Source organism: Petromyzon marinus, chromosome 48 (assembly GCF_048934315.1).
Source record: "Petromyzon marinus isolate PM22_M1 ecotype Great Lakes invasive population chromosome 48, UKy_Petmar_22M1.pri1.0, whole genome shotgun sequence".
Classification (NCBI taxonomy): domain Eukaryota; kingdom Metazoa; phylum Chordata; class Hyperoartia; order Petromyzontiformes; family Petromyzontidae; genus Petromyzon; species Petromyzon marinus.
The window spans coordinates 1,500,435-1,519,689 of record NC_133714.1 but is presented as its reverse complement, the minus strand read 5'-3'; the positions used below and the strand labels follow the sequence as shown (position 1 = coordinate 1,519,689).

The 19,255-nt window shown below is 48.4% G+C and overlaps 1 long non-coding RNA gene across 1 annotated transcript; it reads left to right on the top strand.

Annotated features, from left to right (window-relative positions):
- LOC116952755 (uncharacterized) lies at positions 1-16,247 on the top strand. The gene is made up of 8 exons (XR_012947074.1): positions 1-344; positions 3,588-3,667; positions 4,918-5,131; positions 7,099-7,199; positions 8,783-8,942; positions 10,611-10,661; positions 11,421-11,546; positions 14,331-16,247. It is a non-coding gene; the product is annotated as an uncharacterized LOC116952755 (long non-coding RNA).
- The last annotated feature ends 3,008 nt before the right edge of the window (positions 16,248-19,255 follow it).

The window sequence follows — 19,255 nt, the reverse complement described above, 5'->3', positions numbered from 1 at the left end:
GGTAAGGATGAACGCATTGAGTCCCAGTGCACTGCTGTGATTGCTGCATTTTCCCTCTCGGTTGTCCTCCGCACGAAGTTGTGGTGCCAGTTCTTTAGAACTGAAAACTAATTTATTTAGAACAGTTTTTTTTTTACGTGTGTTTAGTTTGTTGTCCTTTCCCCCGGCACCTCCCGATTAGCACGATTGGCTACGCACGGTGCGAACGAGGTTCAGCGTACACGCGCACTTAACTGTCTAAACTTTGCTGAAAGCCATGTCCAGCCTTGCGAGCACGGCGCTCTGCAGCAGCACCCCGTGGCTGCTGCTTCTGCTGCTGCTCCTGTTGCCTGCAATTGCGCCAGGTGAGTGAGGACCGCGGTGGCACATGGGGAGATGAACACCAGCCCAGGGAGTTGAACACCAGCCCGGGGAGATGAACACCAGCCGGGGGAGTTGAACACCAGCCGGGGGAGTTGAACACCAGCCCGGGGAGTTGAACACCAGCCCGGGAAATGAACACCAGCCCGGAGAATGAGGTAGGAGTCTGCGTTCAACTCTAGAGACTTCCCCAGGGGCTACACCACCATATCCTGTCCGGGTGCTCCTTGCACTTGAAATAATTTTATGCAAGAGGTGGCCACAGCGCGAGGCTTATTTTCTTACAAGTAGTTTGCATCGATGAATAATTTTATTTCTCTATATATTTTACTTCTTCACAAGTTGTACGCATTCTTAGTAAGCTCGCTTAATTAGTACATTGCTACGTCGGTGTTGTTGTAATTAAACTTGTTTCGTCGTGAAGAAGTGAAGTTTATTTTGTTTGCTTTGTTGCTTTGCTTTTTGAATGCCTCTCGCCCTCTGTCGTCTCCACAACCCTCCAATGCGTCCCCGACTCTCGCTTACATTCCCCTCCCTCATCCTCCTCCTCCAGCCGTTGACTACACAGTTGATCATTATCGATTCATTATCCGGCTGTTTCCAACATCCGGCGGTCACGGGCCGATCCGTCGAAAGCAGCAAAACCAAAGGCTCTTAAATCAGTCTGGCGATGGGCACACAACGCCGAGAAAGTCGCTGCGCTTTGCCGTTTGAACGCCTCTTGCCCCCCTTTGTCCTCAAAACCCCCTAATCGAGCGGATCTTACCCTGGGGGTACAGGCTGCCCCCCCCCTGGGGGTGCGAGATGCCCTTTGTGGGGGTGCGAGACATGGGCATATTTTTTGTAGAAGGTAAATAATCGAAACAAATTAAAGTACGGGGACGCAAGTTACAGCTTATTCTGTCTCACTAAACCCTATGTATTTAATAACATTGTTTAAAAACATGTTTGAGATTGAGAACCAAATGGGTGGAAGGCTGCAGTCAAGGTTAAGAACCACTGCTCGAATGCGTCCGAGATTTTAGGGACCACCTCTCTCTCTCTCCCTCTCATCCTCCTCAGCCGAGGGACCACACACTTCCCGCGAAACACGTTCGCTCATCCCAAAGCCAATTCGCTGCCCGTGTCGGGTCACGATGGGGGTCCCCCCCCCCCCCCCCCATCGGCCAAGACTCAATCCGCCAAAACGGGGTGGCCGACGATCAAGGCTCACCACGCCGGGGAGTGAGCGCAAGACGCCTCGAACGTTCCTCGGAGGAGGAGGATGTTCGGCGCTTCGCGTGGCTTCATTGCAAGGGCCCACGGGGCCAACTGCCGGCCTCTGGTGGCCTCTAATGCGGCCCCTCACGTGCCCCCCCCTCCCTCCCTGATAATTCACAAACAGTGAAAACAATCCCCCGCATCATCATTGTCGTCGTGCTGCTGTCCCAAACCCAACAATGGTTTCAAATGTGTGGCGGCCTCTAATATCTTATCGGCGAAAAGTGGGCGTAGGTCAACTGAGTCTCCATGGAAAAAATAATTCGATTCTTAGCTTCTCGCTTGTGATGGGACGTTGTAGGATGCACGTTGAGATGTATAGGGGGCACGGGGTGACCAATAAGGTGTGAACTGGTCTGTAACAAGGTAGGGCACTGAGAGGGGTTGACAGCTTTGTGAATCTCACCCAGGGGTGGGTCAACGTCGCGGCACTGGAGTTGCATGCTGCTTTTTGGCTTCCCCCTTGCGGAGAGCCGTTACAAATAAGACCCGTGAATCCTAAACATTATTGAACGTAAAGAAAATGTATTAAATGTGGCGTGGAATGGGTGACTATGGAATGTCTTGGTGACAACAAAATGTACAACAGTCGAACTTTATTGTTGAAGAATAACTAAAGGGGGCGGGGGCGGGAATCTAAATACGACGCAGTTTATTACATCACCTATTTTGTTTAAGTCAGATTGTGTGTGGTGTTGTCGTCTGCCGTATACCCGCTGCTGTGTTTGTGTACAAGTAGCTGGGCTTGTGATGCGGCTGTCCGAACTTGTTTGGTCAAAGACAAAAACAAACAACAATGGCTCCTACTCTTCTTCTTTGAAATGCTGCCCAACCACGTGATGGGACCCAACTCCCCATTGCTGCCCAACCACGTGATGGGACCCAACTCCCCAATGCTGCCTAACCACGTGATGGGACCCAACTCCCCAATGCTGCTTAACCACGTGATGGGACCCAACTCCCCACTGCTGCCTAACCACGTGATGGGACCCAACTCCCCAATGCTGCCCAACCACGTGATGGGACCCAACTCCCCAATGCTGCCTAACCACGTGATGGGACCCAACTCCCCCATGCTGCCCAACCACGTGATGGGACCCAACTCCCCAATGCTGCCCAACCACGTGATGGGACCCAACTCCCCAATGCTGCCTAACCACGTGATGGGACCCAACTCCCCAATGCTGCCCAACCACGTGACGGGACCCAACTCCCCAATGCTGCCCAACCACGTGATGGGACCCAACTCCCCAATGCTGCCCAACCACGTGATGGGACCCAACTGCTCAATGCTGCCTAACCACGTGATGGGACCCAACTCCCCAATGCTGCCCAACCATGTGATGGGACCCAACTCCCCAATGCTGCCCAACCACGTGATGGGACCCAACTCCCCAATGCTGCCCAACCACGTGATGGGACCCAACTCCCCAATGCTGCCCAACCACGTGATGGGACCCAACTCCCCAATGCTGCCTAACCACGTGATGGGACCCAACTCCTCAATGCTGCCCAACCACGTGATGGGACCCAACTCCCCAATGCTGCCTAACCACGTGATGGGACCCAACTCCCCATTGCTGCCTAACCACGTGATGGGACCCAACTCCCCAATGCTGCCTAACCACGTGATGGGACCCAACTCCCCCATGCTGCCTAACCAGCTGATGGGACCCAACTCTCCAATGCTGCCCAACCACGTGATGGAACCCAACTCTCCAATGCTCCCCAACCAGCTGCTGGGATTGCTAACTCGCTCTAAAGTCCCCTCTGCCGTCGCTTCTCGTGCAAACAGCCTCTGCTGCGATACCTCTCCTCAATCTGAGAGACCTCCGTGTGTTCTTGCCGCCCCGTCACCAAACGTCACGAGGCCTGACAGTTTGTTTAACAAAGGAGAAACACGTGGTGTTTTTGTGTTCCCTTCGTTTGATACCAACGCAACACGTTTGCGGTGTTTTGTTTCACAGCGTTTGCTCAAGTACCCAGCAGCAACTACACATGCGCCTTGGACATACGGTTCGGCGAACACCAAGTCTTCAAGGCAACGGTAAGCATCGATCGATGTTTATTTTACGCGTCAGTATCGTCCCTCAATAAAGTGGGCATCGGTGCACATCACAACGGAACGGGAGCGGTCCAGGGCTGGGGGGTGCTAGAGCGACAGGGATGATAGCAGCGAGCCGTCACGGACGTCGGCCACTAACGCCGACTGAGCACTAACTTCGCTGTCTCGTGCACCGAACAGCATGAGACGTTGTGACTAAAATAAGAACAGGTTTTGCCCTTACCTGGCAATGGAACAGGAGTTGTGTTAAGATGTTCAAACAACAGATAGAAACCTTCTGCAATGAATCAAGTTCGCACTAAGCTCACGCAGTGCTTGTGGTGAACATGCAAACAAACACGCTCTGATTATTACACCTCCTATATTCACCCAGGAATGTCCTTAACGCTCGTGACGTCACTCCACGTCGACCAGCCCCCGCATTAATTATCATGAACAGGTTACGTCCTCCACATCGAACAACCCCCCCTCATTAATAATCATGAGCAGGGCACGTCACTCCACATCGAACAACCCCCCGTCATTAATCATAAACAGGTGACGTCCGTCAAATGCCCCCCCACCATTAATATTAATTAGCAGCTGACGTCACTCCACATGGGGGGGGGCGAGGCGCCTCCTCCCCCCTCCTCACTACAAAGGCAGAACCCTCACGTCACGTGATCTCCGTGACGCTGTTGTTGAGACATCGAAGTAAAAGGGACGTCGTGATGAACAAGGGGTTATAAACTTTAACTGAAATAGGTCTGTGTCACCGCGGCCTTACAAACTGCACACGAATTGATGCAATGAATATCACGTCGCGGTCTGCTTTTCGCTTGCAAGTTTAAGATTTACTGCAATACACCCGTTATATAATAATATAATTATAATATTAATATAATTATAATCTGTGCATTGTCGATTAAACTGATTGGCCTACACCAGAGAGAGCAGCAGCCATCTTAATGGCCTAGTCTCACCACCAGTGTCACACCAGGTAACCTCAAAAGACAATGCATGTAACATTATAGTTACATTACTGTTTTAGACAATGCATATATTATCAGATGATGTTTTGTTTGCATGTTCACCACAAATGCCGAGAGCAAGTAAGATCTCTCGATCAACTCTACACAACGGAGAGTTTTACATTTAAAATTCAATGTAATCTCAGTAGTGCCCTCTAAAAATGTACAAATGCGCGTGTGTAAAAGTAGTCAACTGTGTGTCTGTATGTCTACTTCTTTCAGATTGGCATCCCTGTGAATCCATCAATCCTTTGTCGTGGAAGTCAAATAACACAAATGATCAAGGATGTTCAGATGACTTGTGACCCTAGTGCTGCAGATGGAAACTCAATCATTAAAATGGAACAAAATCCAGAGAGCCTGGACTCTTTTAGATATAAATTGGATTGTGGCAAACGATTAGAAGATTCTGAACTGAATCATGCAGATATGTTTGGTAAGTCAATTTACATGGCATTTTAAGTTCACAAGAATTGTCAATTGTTACTTGCACTTTTTGTCATTGGCACCAATTCAAAAGCCAACACGTTAAAAGTACAGACCTTTAAAAGGGGTGGATTCTATACATTACTTTACGTATGTATATGTATATTGAACTTCCTTCGCACCGTACGTAGACATTCGTGCGCATAGGAGGTGCGGGGGAAGGACAACAAACTAAACACAAAAAGCAGTTCTAGTTCCAGTGGCTTCATAATATCGGAAAGAAGAGCGTTCCAGACGGCCGCAGAAGTGCGTCTGAAAGTGCGCGATTCAATAGTCATCTTTGTTCGATGTTTAGCCAAAAGCTGCTGCAAGGATGACCGGAGTTTGCGTGATGGTTAATGAGCTCAGCAAGGTATTGCGTTTAATTTATGGCAAGCACTCTGTGTAATGAGTGTAACCTTAAAATGTTATTCGTTCAGCAATCGGAAACCAATGCAGCTCTCGGTGAGCACATGGTCGGATATTGCGGTACCTGTCACGACGCGTACAATTGCAGTGGTGGCTGTACAATCAGAACTACAAATGTAGCAGATAAACCTGCGTTTCAGCACCGCACCAACACTGATGCAAGTGATTAGACCGTGTGTATGAAGTGTTGTTTAGTTTAAGGTTTCGGCCCAGTCACAAGCCTCACCGTGGTGAGATGTTAACTGCCTCGCCTGGTATGCAGGAGGTCGTTTGTTCGATTCCGACCCTGACGCCTGTTTATTTGGAGTTTGCATGTTCTCACCGAGGTCGCGTGGATTTTTTTCCGGGTCCTCCGGTTTTTCCTTCAATATTTAGAAACAAGCTTTCAGAGTATTTAGTTGATACATTTTTACGCGATAAGCCACTTCGTTGAGCTATCATTTGTGGCCAGATCGCTCATGAAAAATATCTATATAGCTCAGTGGGCCTTACCACTGCACAATTTAACCAAACAAAACTCAACACATTCATCAATGGCACTGTGGCCTTAACTAAAAGGAAAACATATATAACGGGCGATGTTTCAAGAAATGTACCATGAGGAAGGGCCATTGCTTGAAACGGTGTCTATTCTACATATTCCTTTTAAGGCCACACAGTGGCATTGTCAAATGTGTTGCGGGTTTGTTGTTGTTGTTGTTAAATGTAAGGATGTTCCGCAGATTTAAAAAAAATTGCAGCTTAATATGGATTGGGTACAAGATGCGGGGTAGTGACACACCATTAGCCTAGCGAAGATCTAACTGAACCCTTCAATCATTGTCTGCTGCATGGTATAAATTATGAAAAAAATATGATTTTTTTTTTACCAGGTAAGGCCCACTGAGCTATCTAGCTCTTTTTCAAGAGCGACCTGGCCACAAATGATAGCTGAACGAAGTGGATTAATTACGTGGACATTTTATAGCAGCCAAATTCTCTAAACGCACGTTTCTAAATGTGGAAGGAAAAACCGGGAGACTCGGAGAAAAATCCACGCGATCACGGGGAGAACATGCAAACTCCAAATATACAGCAGGCGTCAGGGTCGGGATTGAACCCACGACCTCCTGTATAGCAGGCGAGGTAGCTGACATCTCGGCACCTTACCGCCTTAGAATCAGGGTCGGAATCATGCATGCATGCCGGACTCTCCTAAGAAGGCTGCGGGGGGGTGGGGTAACTGACGAGTCGAGTTACGCTTGTCTCGCTGGGACCTCTCACGTGGCAAGTTCTGCTCGATTTGGTACTGGTTATCGATTTGGTACTGGTTATTGATTTGGTACTGGTTATCGATTTGGTACTGGTTATCGATTTGGTACTGGTTATCGGGTGCTGCAGTGCAAAAATGTGCTGCTATTATTTTTTTAAGGAACTTGTCAAAAATAATTTGAAGGCAAAAAAACATGGAAGTTGCATTCAATGTGGTATTTTGCAATGTTTTAACATCTATTCTTTTTTAATCTCCAGTTCTCTCCACAACACCGCTGATGAGTAATCCACGCAATGTACACTGTGACTACCACTTGCACGTGTGTCACGGTGAAGAAAAAATGTCGTGGGATTTTCACGTGAGTACCGTACTGTATGAATGGCAATACATTTTCAATCAATGTATATCACTACCAAATGCCTCCCATACTTCTTCAATCCACAACAATACCAAGACAAGATTCTAAACTATTACAACTGCAGCACTCGCTTTTTCAAGCTGATCAAAAAAAATCCACCGCTTAATCGTTCCTCCGCTGTCTATACGAGCAGTAGAAAGCTGTGGATGACTTTGAGACGGGAGAAGCGACGATTCAGCTGAAAAGTGGCTGCTGGGTTTGTGAACATATCAGTGGAATAGTTCTCCCAATTCATCCAAAACCTGGGGAAGAAAACATTCCCTCCGCGCGGTTGAATTCCCCACGGCGGAATGAGCTGCAATGTCTGCTGCTCGAGATAAGCCGACATTGCTTGGAAATCCATGTTCTGCATTTCTGTATGCAAAGACACGGGGGGAGGGGAGGTGCAGTCATTCCACACGATTTGCGGTGCAACCCCACACACCAAGACCTTCTAAGATAAATCTGTTGCCTGCTTTGAGCTCATAAAATATGGTCTGCTTTGGCAGATATGCGTGGACGGATTGTACTCCGCTTGAACCCCATTGGCACAGCTTCTGCATTGTGAATGCAGCTGCACTGAGATACACAACCGCAGTATAACTGCACACGGCGCTTTGGTGTCACCGCTGCACCGCTACTACTGCTTTAGGATTGGGTGCCATCCGTGGAGCGAAGAGTGAATAATTTAACATCATGAAATGGGCAAATATATGCCCTCGTGGAAGTTCCCACAGTCTGAACGTTTTGTAGTGGAAACCTTTAATTCAAGGCCTCTGTTAACATGGGAAGTTTTTTTGTATTTTGGCCAGAACTTATATTTTGGGAGGAAACCCCACAATGGCATTACGCAGCCTGGCAGTTAATGGCAGCCACGTGGGATCTATGTAAGAAGTGGCTGGTGAGTGTTTACCCCACTGTGACCCCAACCGGAGGGCAGGGTTCTGTAATTAGACAATCGAGATCAGTGTACAAATTGCGACCTCAAATTCCTGCCGCGATGCTCATCGCTGCATTTCTGCACCTTTGCATTTCTCTTCACAAACGGAGTCTTTGAGTGTTATTCGTGAATGTTGGTGTTGGATGCTGAGTGTGCCGACACGCATTATAGTACAGGCTGTTTAAAAACAATCTAGATTAATTGTTGCAGTTCTACAGCAAGCATACTGTGTGATCTCAGTCGTGCTCACTCAAAAGGGTTCTGCACCTCCGATTAGCACGGTTGGCTACGTAAGAAGTTCAATATACATGCATACTTGTTTAAGGGTTGTGCACACTGGCTTTGTTTTTGCTATTTAGTGTAAATATAAAAGTTAAATATTATTTTACGGATTAATTTGTGTTCCCGAAATGTTCATTTTAATCAGGAAAATCACTACTCAATGTCTACTTTGTCGCGCAGTGTTTATTTATTTATTATTAATCTTACCCTAATTGATTTTGTTTCATTATCAATGCATGAGGTTATCTGCATTCACAAAGTGGCAAATGCATTTTTATCATTGCACAATTGTGAGTAACGTTCCTAACATTTTATTTTGCAGGTTGCATTGCCAAGTTTTAAACTAAAACTATTGTGCAATACTATGTTACAACCATCCGTGAGCAGATATTGTGACAATAAAGAAAATCCAACCAAGCTAAACATGACTTACAAGAATCCAGATCTGTATTTTTGCGGATGGAATTTAGTGTGCCCAATGGGTATGGTATTAAAGCACATCTCCACCATTCCCACGATATCACACATCACACCAAACACACCCCTTTATCGGCTCCGTAGACTTGAGCAGCGAGCGAGCACCGTTCGCAAACAACTGCAGTAGTAAAACCAGCATTGCAGCGTGATACCACGATGTAGTCAGCGGTACGTCCCACCAGCCATCTGTGTCTCCCCCATTCACAACGTGGGTGCAGTCAAGAAGTCTTAAAGCCAGACGAAACAGGGCGGAGGGGAGAGCATTTTCAGTATTGCAGGTGTCCAGCATTCGATAAATAATGAAGTAACACATTTAAAGTTATGTGCACGTGTAAGTACGTTCTGTGTTGTCGTCTAATGGGGGCACAAAGAGAGGGAGTGAAGAGAGTGAACCAAACTGTAGCAGAGTGGCGAAGGTCTTCCAGAAACATAATCAATTCATGTCATGTCATTTAGCTATACGATATTGTGCTTAATATTCTGGTGTGGTGCTATACCTGAAGACAGATTGAACATCACGCAAACGAATGGCAGCCAAAACAGGGCAGCAGGACCCTGGGTAAGTTTCTGAATACTGAAGGCAGATAAGCCCCTCGAAGACTAATGGTACCCACAGCATCATCGTGAGATACTGGGTAACCTATGTATTACTAAAGGCAGATGAGCCTCAAGTAGACCAATGGCGTCTATAAACTCTGGGCTCGTAGCTCTGTGTGTGGAGGCACGGATACGTACAGGCAGTCATCGAATTACGAACGTCCAACTTAAGAACATCCGCACTTACTAACGAGCTTTCGTTAGATTTTTTTTTTTACCATCAACTTGCGAACGCAAACTCACTCACACTTATTCTTAGTTTTTTCGGTAAAGTCACGTTGAAGAGAAACAACAAAATAATAAAATATATAAAACAATAAAAAATTCTCACGACGTTTCGTGAGAATTCTCACGACGTTTCGTGAGAATTTTTTATTGTTTAATATATATTTTATTATGTTGTTGTTTCTCTTCAACGTGACTTTACCAAAAAACTAAGAATATGAATTACTGCAGTAACGAAAGCTTTAAATCAAAATTCACTCACACTTGTGAACCGATCAGCGTAACTATTTTGTTCAGCAGAACGATTCTCCGTGAGACGTAATGTGTGTGTGAAAGTGAGTATGTGTGTGAAAGTGAGTGTGTGTGAAAGTGTGTGTGTGTGAAGGTGTGCGTGTGAAAGTGAGTATGTGCGTGAAAGTGTGTGTGTGAAAGTGAGTGTGTGTGTGTGAAAGTGAGTGTGTGTGAGTAAAAGTGTGCGTGTGTGAAAGTGAGTGTGTGTGTATGTGCGGGGAGCGGTAGTGCAACGATTAGCGCGCTGCGCTACCAAACTGGTGACCCGAGTTCAATACCCACTCACGATCAACCCCAGTGACTATTATTTGAATGGGTCCTGGGCCTCCCCTAGGTCGACTCAGCCTCAAATGAGTACTATCTGGTGCGATGTGTAAACATCGCCTTTGGTGAAGCAAAGGCTGCCGGGCGTGGTTTTGGCCACCCACCCCCTCGTGTGCCGTGCCGGCCTTCATAGGTGCTCGATAACAGCATTTGCCCCAACAGTCTGTTAAGGCTACACGGGGGATCTTTGTCGTTGGTGTGTGTGCGTGCGTGTGTGCTTCTGTGTGTGTGTGCAGATGTGGCGGGACCTGATCCCACCCCTTCCAACAAAAAAAACAGCGGTTGCGGTAAGAGAAAATAAAACCGAATCATAGTAGAGGTATTTTTGGGTTAGATCGTATAAATATAAGTGTGTCGTTAAACCCGCCACCACCCGACACAGCCAACTAGTAAGGTTTGTCACGTAAACCGAACATGCCAATTCGTTATTGGTACAGCACACCGGTGTGTTGGAGAGCAAATCCACAACATTTCCAATTCGAGTAACGTGACGTTACGCCGGTAATTACAACTCGCATCATCAGGTGACAGCCAGATTTGTAGAGAATCCTTCTCAGGGTCGAAAGTTACCTTGCAGTCAAAAACCTCGAAGCAGTGCCCTGGAGGTTCTTGATACATACTTACAGATTCAGGTCTCTCTATAGATTCCATATTTATCACAGTATTCCATGCAAATGTGCACTACTTTTTATTCATGACTTTAGCAATGCTTCCATTTTTTGTTAAGCCGTGACACATTAATATAACACCGACCATAGGAACATTTAATGACAGTACATTGTTGTGTTCCGAATTTCGAACCGTTCAACTGATGAATGAGTCTCAGGAACGGAACCCCTTTGTAAGTCAGGGACTGCCAGTACCATTCTACTGATGCTGTAAAGGGCCAAGGACGATATTTTGGGGCTGTCAAGCCAACTTGCCAATTGTCATTAAAGTATCAACTCTTGGCCAAGGTAGGCCTCCGCAGGAGGCATTTGATATCAGTATTTGCACTCTCAATGTACTATGCAAACCATATATGTTTCTCAATTATGGATGTGTAGTTGTAGGCACTGAAATGGCATGCGGTGCTCTTAAACTCCACCCTGGCTGCATTGCTCCATTCATCATCTTCCTCTACATTCTAGTCCAGTCGGGTTAACTGGCTGCAGCAACATCTGCATTACAAGGTCAGCAAAGATTACCTACTGTGCTGCTCGGTATGTGTGTCCATAAATGTGTCTTGATGTGCATTTCCAAGTGTCCAGATTACATTTTTATATACTCTGAGAAGACGAAACAACATTTCAATGTACAATTGTAATCCTACGTCACAGAGGTCCAATAACAGAATGTTCCAAATTTAATACATTCTTTGACTCTTTTGACCCACCACTATTAATTTGAAAAGTTAACAAACTCACGATCATACAAACCATATCGCAATATAATTATGTATTCCGTGTGCATAAAGGCAGAGTGTGGATGTCAATAATTGATGGCAGTGTGAAATGTAAAGTTCAGATGACGTTATGGGTGGGATGACAGCTAAGCATGGTGCACGGACTGATACATCCAAGGTGGCAGCTACAACATAACGGGTACGGAGGATTAAAACTGGTGCCTCAATTTGAGACCGACAATTCATGAGCTTAGGGTGGTGTTTGTCAAACCTTATCGGCCCGTGGACCACTCAGCACCACCCAGCCCCACCACACGGGATGACGAAACACATTCACTTCTCTCTCTAAATACCAGTCATACAAAATCATTCACATTACTGGAACATAAAAAAATGTAACGCAGTTATAATTCGATTTTTATAGTGGGGGGCATTTCGATATTAGGGTTAGGGTAGTTTAATCAGGGTAGTTTACGTAACTTCATTTTTGTGGGTTTAACGGTGATCTGAAACAAATCGACTTGGCTACTCCTGAAGCAGTCGAATGGATATAAATATTTAATGAATATAAAATGTCGACACCAATTTGTAATCTGTTGCAATCTCCAACAATGCCATACGAAAGAAGAAGAAGAAGTGGGTATAACAGAAAAGCTGGTCACCCCACCCTTTACCGAGTAGCTCATGCCTGAGCACGATCTGTTACGAGTCTTGGGATGCTTTCAGATGAGGTCATGCTTAGCGTTATACCTCCACCACGCTGGTCAATGTGCCTGAGGTCAAAGGCCAGCGACCCTTGACCCCAACTCAATTACGACGAGACACAAAGCCAGTCCTCGAAAGGACGGATTAAAATGGAAACGACATACGCCTGCCTACCGACTACGAGACAAGGAACTGCGAATCATAAAAGGTCAACATCCGTAGCCTGAGATCCAACATCAGAGAACTCGCTTACTTGTGCAAGGATAAATAACCCACAATTGTCATCGTGGTGGAAATATTCCTGGACCCAACGGTTCAAGACGGAGTGGACTGGATTGCAATAACCAGTTACACCACGTGCTGCTGAAGAGATAGAGCTGCCTCAACTGGAGGGGGCATCGCAGTGTACTGCCTACAAGGAGTTGCCATCCATCATGACTACCAATGAGATCCAACAGACATGGAACTTATGTGACTAACAGTGACTCTACGTTCCCAGAAGCTACTCATAGGAGCTGTATACAGACCACCCAGTGAAAACAATGACACATTTGACGACCTGAACACTGAAACCCTGTCAAAAATAACAGAGTTTGATGCATATTCCATCATGCTGGTGTGAGACCTCAATGTCCATCATGAAGACTGGCTAGGTAACCAAACAACAGACTCAGCTGGCCACCGAGCTCCTGCAGGCAGGACCGGATTAAGATGTTGTAGGCCCCTGGGCTACAGGTCCTGTGAGGCCCCCAGTAATATTTTCAAAAGGAAAACAAAGCTAAAGAAAAATAAAATTTATTTTTACAAGGCTAACAACAAATTAAATTCAGCATTTACAAGTGAATTAACTTTTCACTTAATCTCTGGAGGCCCTCCAGCTGGCGCAGGCCCCTGGGCTGCAGCCCCTAAAGCCCCGTGCCTTAATCCGGCCCTGAGTGCCGAGTGATTGAGGGAGACCGAGGATGAGCGTAGAGAGAGATACGATTGGAGCCAGGATAAAGCAGTGCCGGAAACGGCGAGATGAGAGAGAGTCGAGGGAAGAGTGGGACGATCGACAGTTCACAAAGCCGAGGTCGAGGAGAACGGGGACTGGGCAGAGACGTGAGTGGGCCGAGTTGGTGGTGGGGGGGTTCTGGATGGTAACGAGGGCGCTTTCTGTGGAGTGGAGCGGGGGGCGAAAACCAGCCTGGCGGAGTGGGTAGAGGGAGCGGGTGCCGATGGAGTTGTTGAGGCGGGAGGGGACGAGACGCTCAATAACTTTGGAGAGGGAGGGAAGTGGGCAAATGGGACGATAGTTGGAGATGTGGTTGGCATCGAGGGAGGGAATATTAACGAGAAGGGTGATGATGGCCAAATTTCAAGGCACCGGAGGATAGAGAAGAATTGAAAAGGGAGAGTAAGGAGGGAAGGACGGAGGGAAGAAGGGAAGCAGGGATAGGGTCAAGGGGTCAGGTGGTGAGATGGACTTTGGAGATGGCAACTGAGAAGTTCCTCCACACTCACGTGGGGAAGTCGCTGAGGGCAGGCGGAGTGGGGAGCTGGTGGGGGACTGAGGGACGGAAGGGGCTGGGTGGGGGACGGGGAAACAGGGAAAGAGGAACGAATGGCATTCGTTTTGGAAGTGAAGAAGAGGGCAAAGTGAGCATGGGATGAAGCAGAAGTGTTCTGTGAGACTTTTGCACATAAATTCCGTCTCCAACATGCACATGATCCGGCCCCGTACATCGAGCCAACCACTATCTGCTCAATTGAGAACATCACCTTCAAGCCCAAAGACATCAATAGGCTGCTGAAGCGACTTTGAAGAGAGATATAACGTTGAGCTGTGAGGTATTGAATGTAATGGGATGCGTGTTCTATTTTGCAGGGAATGATGGAACGGACGCACGAGTTGAAAATGGCCTTGATTTATACAGTATTGAAGTAAACACACACACACACTATAGTTATGCAGCACACAGGTCAGTTATGCACAGTCACCACATGACCACAACACACATATTAGTATTTTGCTATCTAGAATTTGTTTATTTTTATACCTCCGTTGTACCGCAGTGTATCGGAGCATTAAAGTTGCCTCACGGGCCAATGCGTGGCCTTCATCGCCTGTCAGTCCACACTCTGCCAGCCCCTCGCTCTCTGTCGCCTGTCCCGCGGTGTCACAGTGGATCCCAGACTCCTCCTCTCCCCTACACGCTGCACCATGAACACTCTACACGCTGCACCATGAACACTCTACACGCTGCACCATGAACACTCTACACACTGCACCATGAACACTCTACACACTGCACCATGAACACTCTACACACTGCACCACGAACACTCTACACGCTGCACCACGAACACTCTACACGCTGCACCATGAACACTCTACACGCTGCACCATGAACACTCTACACGCTGCACCATGAACACTCTACACGCTGCACCATGAACACTCTACACGCTGCACCATGAACACCCTACACGCTGCACCATGAACACTACACGCTGCACCACGAACACTCTACACGCTGCACCACGAACACGCTGCACCATGAACACTCTACATGCTGCACCATGAACACTCTACACGCTGCACCACGAACACTCTACACGCTGCACCATGAACACTCTACACGCTGCACCATGAACACTCTTCACGCTGCACCACGAACACTCTACACACTGCACCATGAACACTCTACATGCTGCACCATGAACACTCTACACGCTGCACCATGAACACTCTACACGCTGCACCATGAACACTCTACACGCTGCACCACGAACACTCTACACGCTGCACCATGAACACCCTACACGCTGCACCATGAACACCCTACACGCTGCACCATGAACACTCTACACGCTGCACCATGAACACCCTACACGCTGCACCATGAACACCCTACACGCTGCACCATGAACACCCTACACGCTGCACCATGAACACTCTACACGCTGCACCATGAACACCCTACACGCTGCACCATGAACACCCTACACGCTGCACCATGAACACTCTACACGCTGCACCATGAACACTCTACACGCTGCACCACGAACACTCTACACGCTGCAGCATGAACACTCTACACGCTGCACCATGAACACCCTACACGCTGCAGCATGAACACCCTACACGCTGCACCATGAACACTCTACACGCTGCACCATGAACACCCTACCCACTGCACCATGAACACCCTACACGCTGCACCACGAGCACCCTACACGCTGCACCACGAACACTCTACATGCTGCACTACGAACACTCTACACACTGCACCATGAACACTCTACACGCTGCACCACGAACACTCTACACGCTGCACTACGAACACTCTACACACTGCACTACGAACACTCTACACGCTGCACTACGAACACTCTACACGCTGCACTACGAACACTCTGCACGCTGCACCACGAACACCCTACTCGCTGCACATGTTATTTTTTACGCTGCAATGGTTTTGTCACTTGATACTGCTGCCGAAATGCTGGGACCTCATTGAGCCATCGTATGCACCTACCACAATCCCGTTCGTGGCTTTAATACTATCTCACATTGCCAACCGACACGATTGCAAATGTGTACCCACATCATCGGTATCAAAGTTACATGAATCCGTCTGAATTATATGCATGCGATAATGGAACCTAAGTACAGAAACTAATCCCCATAAAGCTTAACATTGTTCTATCTTTTGTTATTTAATCAACTTGAGTGTTGTGTTCACCTATGCCTATCACTGAAATTGAATTTTGTTTGTAATAAAAACCAACGTATCCAATATCTTACAGGAGTTGCTTAAAGTCTGTGTGTTGATGAGTGAGGTCGTCTGAACGACGTTGTCGATATTCGTGTAAACGTCGATCTCGTTCCACTCTGCACGTGGCCGATGATTGTTTAACACGTCCCACGTGACGCGCCGAGCACACTACGCTGTCCGCGTCACGTGGGACCACGTGTAGACACACACACGCACACACCAAGATCTCGTTCCTAATTTGAATGGGCGCTGTTAGCACAGACGGCACGTCACGTGAGACTGCGTAACAATCATCGGGCGCGTGCAGCGTGGAACGAATTGATTGAGAGGAGCAAATCGGTTAGCGTGGAGTTTGGGAAACTCTGCACTCAAGGCTGCAAACCCCGAACTCGAATACTGGCGGCGATTCATCGGTGGAGTTGTCTAACAAAGAGTACAGGGTATTTGATAACAGATGGACCCGATTTGAAATCGCTTTATCTCTGCAACCACGAACCGCCCATGAATGAAACTCTTACCACTTGAAAGGGCGGGGCATAGAGAGGGCGGGGCATAGTGAGGGCGGGGCATAGAGAGGGCGGGGCATAGAGTTTCTAATGATTACCGCTAGATGCCTCTCCCAGCACACAAACAGCCGCTAGCCTCAGTCATTCGCGAGACGGTGACCCCCGGAATACAAACAGCCCCTAGCCTCAGTCATTCGCGAGACGGTGACCCCTGCAACACAAGGGGCGTTTTGCGTTCTGCCGTTCAGCAAGACTGAATCCGTAATTGCGGTGCGGCGTGCGTTTCAACGGCGTTTTGGCAATGATCCGCCAATGTCAAAGAGCATTCGTCGTTGGTACCGACGGTTTGAGGACACGGGCTGCTGTTTATGTAAGGGGAAGAGCACAGGGCGACCACGCACCTCGGAGGGAAACGTGAGAAGAGAGGCGTTTGGGACGAATTCAACTCTCGTCTCGATGTTGTCCGTACAGCAGGTGGAGGGCACATAGAGCATTGATACAATGGTTAGTAAAACTTGACAACTCATGAAACCGTTTGTAACTTTTTGTGTAATTGTAAAATGTTGCCATCGTGAAATATACTGCTTTGAAATTGGGTCCATCTTTTTCAAACACCCTGTATGTCCACCCGAGCAGGCCACGTCTTCACGGCCTCTCACCACGACGACTAAACACAACTTCGCAGCCACTCCCGCCTGCCTATTGACACGCGCACTTGAATTCCAGGACCGTGCACTCAAGAGAGCATCGTTGCCGTGTCTCCCAATTAGCACGGTTGGTTACGTACGGTGGGAAAGAAGTTCAACGTAAATACGAATGGGCCATCGCAGAAGCGAGTTGAGAACGAGTTTGGGAGACTCGCTGCGCCAGCTTATCCAGCCAGCGTCGATAGTTACATTGACTCAGATGATTTAATTCATTCTCTCGAATTTTCTAACTCGCCTGGTACAATTGAAACGTCGTGACGTGGGTTACACCAGCCAGGAGCTTCCGTGCCACCGTAGAGTTAGCTGCGATTTTATTTTTTTATGGCACCATACGATTACAATGTGTCCGATGCGTGTCCCCGTGTCTCCACGCGTACTCTGGTGCCTATGTGTCCCCGTGTCTCCACATATCTGTGTATCTGCGTGTCCCCGTGTCTCCACATGTCTCTGTGTGCCTGTGTGTCCCCGTGTCTCCACGCGTCTCGGTGTGTCTGTGTGTCCCCGTGTCTCCACATGTCTCTGTGTGCCTGTGTGTCCCCGTGTCTCCACGCGTCTCGGTGTGTCTGTGTGTCCCCGTGTCTCCACGCGTACTCTGTGTGCCTGCGTGTCCCCGTGTCTCCACGTGTCTCAGTGTGTCTGTGTGTCCCCGTGCCTCCACGCGTCTCGGTGTGTCTGTGTGTCCCCGTGTCTCCACATGTCTCGGTGTGTCTGTGTGTCCCCGTGCCTCCACGTGTCTCGGTGTGTCTGTGTGTCCCTGTGTAACCAAGGGTCTCTGCGTGTCCCCGTGTCTTCACACGTCTCTAAGTGCCTGCGTGTCCCTGTGTCTCTGTGTCTGCGTGTCCCCGTGTCTTCACACGTCTTTGTGTCTCTGTGCGTCTTTACGTGTCCCTATGTCTTAGCACTTCTCCCGTGTCTTCTTCATCCTGCCCCGTGTTTTCCTGTGTCTTTGTGTGCTTCTCTGTGTGTCCGCGTGTCTCCCCGTGTCTCTGTGTGTCCCCGAGTCTCTCTCTGTGTCTACGCATGTCTCTGTGTGTCTCCCCGTGTGTCGGCGTGTCTTTATGTGTCTCTCCGTGTCTCGGCGTGTCTCTATGTGTCTCCCTGTGTCTCCACGAGTCTAAATGTCTCCCCGTGTCTCTGTGTGTCTTACAGTGTCTCTGCGTGTCTCCCCGTGTCTCTGTGTGTCTCCCCGTATCTCTGTGTGTCTCTCCGTGTCTCCGCGTGTCTCCCCGTGTCTCCCAGTGTTTCTGTGTGTATCCCCGTGTCTCTGTGTGTCTCCCCGTGTCTCTGTGTGTCTCTATGTGTCTCCCCATATCTCTGTGTATCTCCCCGTGTCTCTGTGTCTCCCCGTGTCTCCGTGTCTCCCCGTGTCTCTGTGTCTCCCCGTGTCTCTGTGTCTCCCCATGTCTCTGTATCTCTGTGTCTCCCCGTGTCTCTGTGTGTCTCCCCGTGTCTCTGTGTCTCCCCGTGTTTCTGTGTCTCCCCGTGTCTCTGTGTCTCCCCGTGTCTCTGTGTCTCCCCGTGTCTCTGTGTCTCCGCGTGTCTCTGTATGTCTCCCCGTATCTCTGTGTGTCTCCCCGTGTCTCCCCGTGTCTCTGTGTCTCCCCGTGTCTCTGTGTGTCTCCCCGTGTCACTGTGTGTCTCCCCGTGTCTCTGTGTCTCCCCATGTCTCTGTGTCTCCCCGTGTCTCTGTATCTCTGTGTCTCCCCGTGTCTCTGTGTCTCCCCGTGTCTCCGTGTGTCTCTGTGTCTCCCCGTATCTCTGTGTATCTCCCCGTGTCCCTGTGTCTCCCCGTGTCTCTATGTCTCCCCGCGTCTTTGC